Source organism: Pteropus vampyrus, unplaced genomic scaffold (genome assembly GCF_000151845.1).
Source record: "Pteropus vampyrus isolate Shadow unplaced genomic scaffold, Pvam_2.0 Scaffold127, whole genome shotgun sequence".
In the NCBI taxonomy this organism is placed as follows: Eukaryota; Metazoa; Chordata; class Mammalia; order Chiroptera; family Pteropodidae; genus Pteropus; species Pteropus vampyrus.
Genome location: NW_011888908.1, coordinates 1,927,747 through 1,934,764, shown reverse-complemented (window position 1 = coordinate 1,934,764; position 7,018 = coordinate 1,927,747). Strand labels below are relative to the sequence as shown.

The window sequence follows — 7,018 nt, the reverse complement described above, 5'->3', positions numbered from 1 at the left end:
TGAGGTCTATCGTAGACTCCTATAATCGGTCGTATATTTTCAAGGGCTTAGCATTTATTTGGTTTTCCTATTTGGATTTTTCTCCTTTGAAAATAAGGAAGGACAAGCTGGGACCTATCTGAACGGGTTTGGGGTGTCGAATAAATGACTGATGTCAGCGGACGGCACCAAGTCAGAAGAAAGCTGAAGTGAGACCATCATTAGGATAAATATTTGTGATTCCTGGAGCTGTTCTTGCCTCTTAATGTATGGTTTTTGCAAAATGCTGACAGTCGATAGCCCGATTGATGCTGATGTTTAAAGAGGTGTAGAAATTGCTACCAGTGCCTGGTGATTCTACCAAAGTCCTCAGCCAAACACAGAAAATGTCGAGTGTATAGATATGGGTACAGTTGCCTTTCCTTGGAACGCAAGCAGCTACTTACGCCAAGCGGATCTGCGAGGAGAGGATGCTTTCGCTTCATCGAGAGCGTTTTTGCTTGTGCTCTCTAAAGAGACATCAGTCTGTAATCTTTCTACAATGCTACGAAGCTGAGTATAATCGGAGATAATGTGAACATGAAGAGAGACCAAAACCGTATCTCCCGAAAACTGGATCTGGTGAAATAATGCCATCGGGACCTTATCCTAAAACCGACGATTTCTGAAGGAGCTGACGGACTTCAAGTCTTCGCTCGCACAGAGTCATTTTGGCAACGAGAACGAAAAGACAGTACACGAGATGCAATTATGAGGAAATCAGTAAGAGGAATTACTAATCAGTCAATTTACTTCCATATCTATCAGTCCCGCGTGTACCAGGCACTCGCTTAGTCACTGGAAATTGAGAAGAGTGAGCACGGTCCCTGTCCTTGAGCGCCGGACACACAGGGCAGGGAAGCCGACAGCCGCTGGCCACAGAGTGTGAGAGAGGCACCCGGGCCCCTCCGTCTCTGCACCCCTTTCTCGAATGGAGCGTCTCAGGGTCCCTTGGACATTGGAACACCCCGACCGATCGCCGATGTCACTGAAGGAGCCACAGACGCAGTCCTGCCGTGCTTAGGTGGACAGGGGAAGGGAGGGGGAGGGAAGGGGAGGGGAGGGAAGGGCAGTGCAGAGAAGGACAGAGGAAGGAAGATGACCGGCAAGGGTCTGTCACGGCCGGCCCTGCCATGGCCCAGCCTGTAGCGACCTGTCTGGGACGGAAGAGTTAAAGCCACGGCATCTAAGTTGCCTGAGGACACTTCCCAGCCCTGCCCCGTCCTGTTTCTTGGCAAGTTTCCCACAGTCTAGCTCAACCCTGCCCTGGGAAGACCAAGGAGGTGTGGCTACGGCCTGAAGAGCTTTCTAGTCCCGCCCCCCCCACCCGAGTTCCAACCCAGGGGTCAGGAGGGGACTTGGGGGCTGGAGGGGAGCCCCACGTGGCGCTGCCGAGTGCCGCACCTGTTGCCGTCAGAGCAGATGCGGATGAGAAGGGCGTGGACCTCCCATCGACACGGTGCGGTGGGTACCTCAGCCCTGCCCGGAGGAGATTCGAGATTCATATTAGAATAAGGGCTCACCGCGTGGGGTCAGACCCCCCACTCTGAAACTTGACGGCTGCTTAACTGTGGGCGGATTTCCTTGCCTCTCCAAGTGTCCTCTGGGGAATGGAGATGTCAAAATCTGCAAATAATAGCAACACCTACTTCTTGGGGGTGGTGGAGAGGGAGGCAAAATAATGTTTGCAAAACTCTTAACAGAAGGTCTGCCATGCGGTGTTTAACGCCGTCCTTTTAATCCTTTGGGGTGGTTCCCACCTCTCAGGGACTGCGCGGAGCCCTCGGGGTATCGGGGTGTCGGGGTGTCGGGGTGGTGTGGGAAACGGCTGTGGGAACAGAACTGTAACCCGAGAAGGGCTGCTCGGCCACTGTCCTCTAATTCGGAAGAGGCCAGGTGGGATGCAATGACCAATTCTCGGTTTCCTTTTCAATCTTATCAGAAAGCGTATAATTTCCATAAGATGAAAGGCGGCCCTCCGGCTCCGGACAAAATCACAGGCCCGGCTGTATGTGCCCCTTCGCGATGACCCGAGGGAATGGACGAGAGCCCCGTGGAGGGGGGCGGTGCTGGTGCACCCCACCGACACCCGACTTCCCCTCTGGGGCACAGGGCCCGAAAGGACCCAGCTCGGGTCCTCCTCCGACCCAGCTCGGGTCCTCCTCCGACGATTGCTGAAGTTACGACAGGGCGGCGGTGCAGCTGTGTTTGAAAGACTCTTCTGAGCTTTCCTGAGCTCCGTTCCACCAGCACGGCAGCTCTGTCGTCTTAAATTACCTGGTGACCATTTACAATTTTGACTTAGATGAAAAAGAGCACGTCCCTAGCTCCATTTTCAAAAGATAAGTAAACGCTCCTATCAGAGTTTAAATGTTGATATATGTTCTCTTAAATAAACTCTTATACTGGCCCCTTCCTTTCCCCTCAAGTAAGGGGCGTCAATATCCAACTCTCATATTTATTATTTTGGTTCGAGAAAACAGCACAAAATCTAGGATTCCATCCCTTACACCCTGCTTCTGCCAGCCTGATAGTGATTTTCTTCTTCCTTACAGTATTGTTTTTCTTTATTCAGAGCCCCAGGGACCAATGCTTTACGCTGACTCGGGGAAGACACACATGAACGTACACTCGACAGCATCAGCCAGCGATGCGCACTCTGCCTCAGTCTTGAAAACAGCAGCTTTCACCGTCCGCCCCGCACACCGCCCCTTCCTCCAGCTGACCAGGGAGCCGTGCTAGAATTCTGAGACCAGTAAACCAAAGAGCTGTCAGAGGGAGTGTGACATTTCCATGGAGACTGAGGAGCTGAGGCTAGGTCGCAAACAGGTGACATTTAGAGGACACACAGATTAGTAGCTACCGCTGTTGTCTGCCCATCTACATCGGGTAGTAAGTGTTTAACAAACGTTATTTCTCATAATGGCCCAATGAGCCAGGTATTATCATTATCCTCATTTTTCAAATAGGCTTGGAGAGTGTAGGTACCTTTCTTGAGGTCTCATAGCTTGAACCCATGTCTGTCTTAACGCCAAAGCCGGTGACCTTAACCGCTACAGTGGACTCCAAGTGTGGGACCCTCCGTGGGGTTATAGAGAAGACAGACTGCTCTCCTCAAGCAGCTTCTCGTTTAGAACTGGAATGTGTGTCATTGTCTCTCAATGCTGTACCTTAAGGTAGCTTCACTATTTGTTTACCAAATAGGACATAGGTAGCATCTGATTTTCTCATGCGAGGGAAGGGTCACACCGGTAGATTCACATCCCAACGTGTGGTTTAGACTCACTTTGCCCAAAGGCAGTTATATGGAGATGCGACTATCTACTCCTTGTGTGGTTTAGACTCACTTTGCCCAAAGGCAGTTATATGGAGATGCGACTATCTACTCCTTAAGCACGAAGGGCAAACTCAGTGCAGTCCCCCCAGGTGACGAGGAGGCCTGGGGCAGGGTGGGCCGGGCCCGAGGGAGTGGTTGGGCTTGAGAGATGTTGCAGACGAATCTCAATATCGTTATTGAATGAAGAGTGCAGTTTTCTCCAGGGGTGGCAAAGTCGTGGGCCCAGAGTGTGACAGGGTGGGTTCCCCAGTCATTGCTGACTTACTCCCATCAGGGAGCGATTTGCCACTAGCTGAGTCACGGAATGCAACAGGATAGACATTGGGATAGAAATTAGGAACGCAGAGATCATTCGTCCCTTTGGCTCTTCATTGAGGGAAAGACAGACCCCAGGCCACCAGTTCTAATACTGAGGTTCAGGTGTAGAAGTGGAAGTGGGCGGAAGGCTCTGGGCGGGCGAGCAGCGGTCAGAGGGGCTTGTGAGGCTCACAGGAAGGCTCTGCATGGGGAGGACGGCTCGCTAAGTGGAGAAGAGAGAAAAAGGTCCTTTCGAGCCAAGGAAACGGTGCATTCGTCGGTGTGGAGGTGTGAACATGTAGCCATTATTGCGGAGTAGTGAGAAATTTGTGGCTGGAGCAAGAGCTATACGTGGGGAGACAGGAAGGTGGGGATCTCCGTAAACAGGCTTTATGACAAAGCTGTGCACCCAGTCTCTTCCTGTTTTCAGACAATAAAAGTGGGAAAGAAATCACTGCAGTATAATTTTCATGATGATTCTTTTTGGAGAAAGGTTCATATTTCCAAATATTCAAAAGCAAAATAACTCCTTTGGGTCATGGTCAATTTTGGGCCACTGAGTCTCCATTAAAGTAGAACTCTAGAGGGACCATTAGAGGGGACAAGGTTGTCGATAACTAATTGTGGCTTAAGAAGTATCTCTGGCAGATTGAGGTGGGACTTTTGAATATTTTCTTGATCTTACAAGGGAAGAACCTTTTTAAAAATCGAGATAAAATAGATAAGACAAAGAATAAATCCATAGAAGTTTTTGTTTCTTTACTCTTATCATCCAAGTAACTTCCATGGATAAGTGCGTGCTGTGAAAAGGATCCACCGGAGAAACATTTGTAGCTATTTACAAGGCTGCTTTATTTCATAATTGTAAGCTTTCAAATGGACATTCATCATGAACTTCAAATGTCCCCAAGAACTGAACACATTTCATATTCCATAGGGCTGCCAGGCTATTCCAGTCTTTACATCCGCTGCCCAATTAATGATAACTTCGGTGAGTTAGAAACCACAGTGAAAAGAGAGATTTACTTCGAGAATGCTCGGCGGGATGGCGCCTCGGCAGTTGAAAACTCCTGGGTAGAAGAAACAGTGGAACCCCCCAAGACGCCTCCTCACAGAGTTTGAGCGACTTGGTGCTTTAATTTCAGTGTTTTTTGTTTCTCTGAGCCTCTCCCAGAGAATGAGTTCTGTCCAGTCCTGGCTCCTGACCCACTTAGAGGAAGAAGAAATGTCTGGAATAAGAGAAAGTCAGTTGCAATTCAACCTTTCTTCTCGGGTGATCACGAAGAGAGGCAGAACAAGGTGCTCATCACCGACTGGCTGGATTTTAAATTATAAAGAGAGACCGAGAAATAAATATAAAAACGTATTTCAAATTCCAGGGAGAGAAGAAAATTAGCAGCGAGTCCCCTCTCCAATCTCGTGTGTGTTAGTGGAGTTTACTGCTCAAGGAACCGCAGGGTTGTGTGTTATTTTGTGAAAGGAATTCGTTATCAGCATAGCAATGTGTCTTCTCAAGTATTTCGTGGATTTTATTTTTCAATGCCCCTCTTTCACGTTCTCGAGTTTTTCTGGGACAAGATCTCTCCATCGTGCATGATACACATGGCCGGATTCGTCTTACATTGGATGACAAATTACACTTGAATTTCTAGGGTCGAAAGGTCAAGGCTGTTCTCTGTTAGTCAGCCAGGCTCTCTCAAAGTGTCCCAGTCATGAAAATGTGTTGAAATCTGTGAGCGCTCTATGCCCCTGCCCACTCAGTCCTGATGGATGTGGAGTTCCACCCTGACCTGGGTCCCTAATTCCTGACTTCATCCGAAAGAGGCATCATGCCAGCAGACCGCTTCATTCCTGGCATGGCATTATCCATCCTGGGGCGGTCTGTAGTCGATGATAACCCGGAATTCTGAAAGATCCATCTCTTGAGCCTTAAATAAGAGACACATCTCCAGGGCTCTTCTCCTACCTGCCAACCAGTGACCGGTATGTGAGACTCAGCCCCTTTGCCAGAAACACATCCAGAATTGTCAGGAGGATAAAAAACAAACGAACAAACAAACAAACAAAAAACATGCTTCTATACTTCCGGAACACTGAGTAACGGAATTTAGAAGCTGCCAGTTGTGAAATGGATAAAGGATGTTTGTAATCTAAGGAGCCACCGGCCCACCAGGCTTTAGCACATGCTTTTACCCAGTGGAGAAGGTTCGTTGTGATAAGTTTATATTAATTTGATTAAAAATGACTGATCCCGAGATGCGTGGGTCTCCTATGACTGTTCTGTTCATGCCGTGTGCTCTATATAAAGTCATGCTACACACGTACAGACACGTTAACTCTGCTAATTCAGACTCTGCTAATTCAGACTCTGCTAATTTCACATTATTGCCATTCACACAGACACCGGTTAGAATTTTGTACAATCTGTAATGAAATGAATTTTCATAGACCTTCGGTAACATAAAGGAGATGACTAAGTAAAATGCTCAGGAAACTATTTTTTCCAAGTATTTACAAGCGCTAGCTAACATACAAACAACTGAAATTCATGTCATTTTTACATAGTCATTTAAGTAGTTCCTTTCAAGACCTTTACTAGGTTCTACTGAGACTTATTTTTTCAACAAAGTCATTATTTATTCCTTCTCCTCTTTAGCCTATGGCACTGAGTGCTCTAAATCGAATAGGTTTTCAAAAATATTTGTTGATAGTTACATGGAAAATTATGATAGTCATCATGTGTCTTTAGTTATTAAATCTGTATTAAAGTAACAAATCTATAATAAAAAAGTCCACAAATCAAAATTTTCCCTTCATTAAATACTTAATGATATCTATCATTTGTTAAACCCTTATTTTATTAGGATGCTAACTGCTTTATATTCATCATCTGACTTAATTTTTCACCAGCCCTATGAGGTAAGTATAAATATGATCTTGATATTACAATGAGATTCAGAGAGGTTAAGTAACTTGCCCCAGGTCACACAGCAAGTGAGTGGCAGAGCTGCAATTGGAACTCAAATCCTCCTGATTCCAGACCCAGGGTTTTTAACCACTGAGATGTACTGCCTTCACGACGGGGTTAAACCCATCATTCGTGTGTCTGAGTTGATGTGATTTTTACTGCCCATATCTATATTCTTCCAGGCCTTGCCTCCATGCAACCGTTCAGCAAACAGTTACCCAGGCCTTCTGAACACTTTATTTTATTTTATTTTTTTAATTAATTAATTATTTTTTTATGGTGACATTGGTTAATGAAATCCGATAAGTTTCAGCTAAACATTCCACAGTAAGACATATATATTTACATAGTGTGTTCACCTCCCAGGCCTTCTGGGTACTTTAGAAAGAAGAGTCAAG

General features: G+C 46.6%; 1 long non-coding RNA gene across 1 annotated transcript; it reads left to right on the top strand.

Moving 5' to 3' along the window:
• Positions 1 to 1,325: 1,325 nt before the first annotated feature.
• On the top strand, positions 1,326 to 6,367 carry LOC111744098. The gene is made up of 3 exons (XR_002782003.1): positions 1,326 to 1,477; positions 2,594 to 2,847; positions 4,590 to 6,367. It is a non-coding gene; the product is annotated as an uncharacterized LOC111744098 (long non-coding RNA).
• The last annotated feature ends 651 nt before the right edge of the window (positions 6,368 to 7,018 follow it).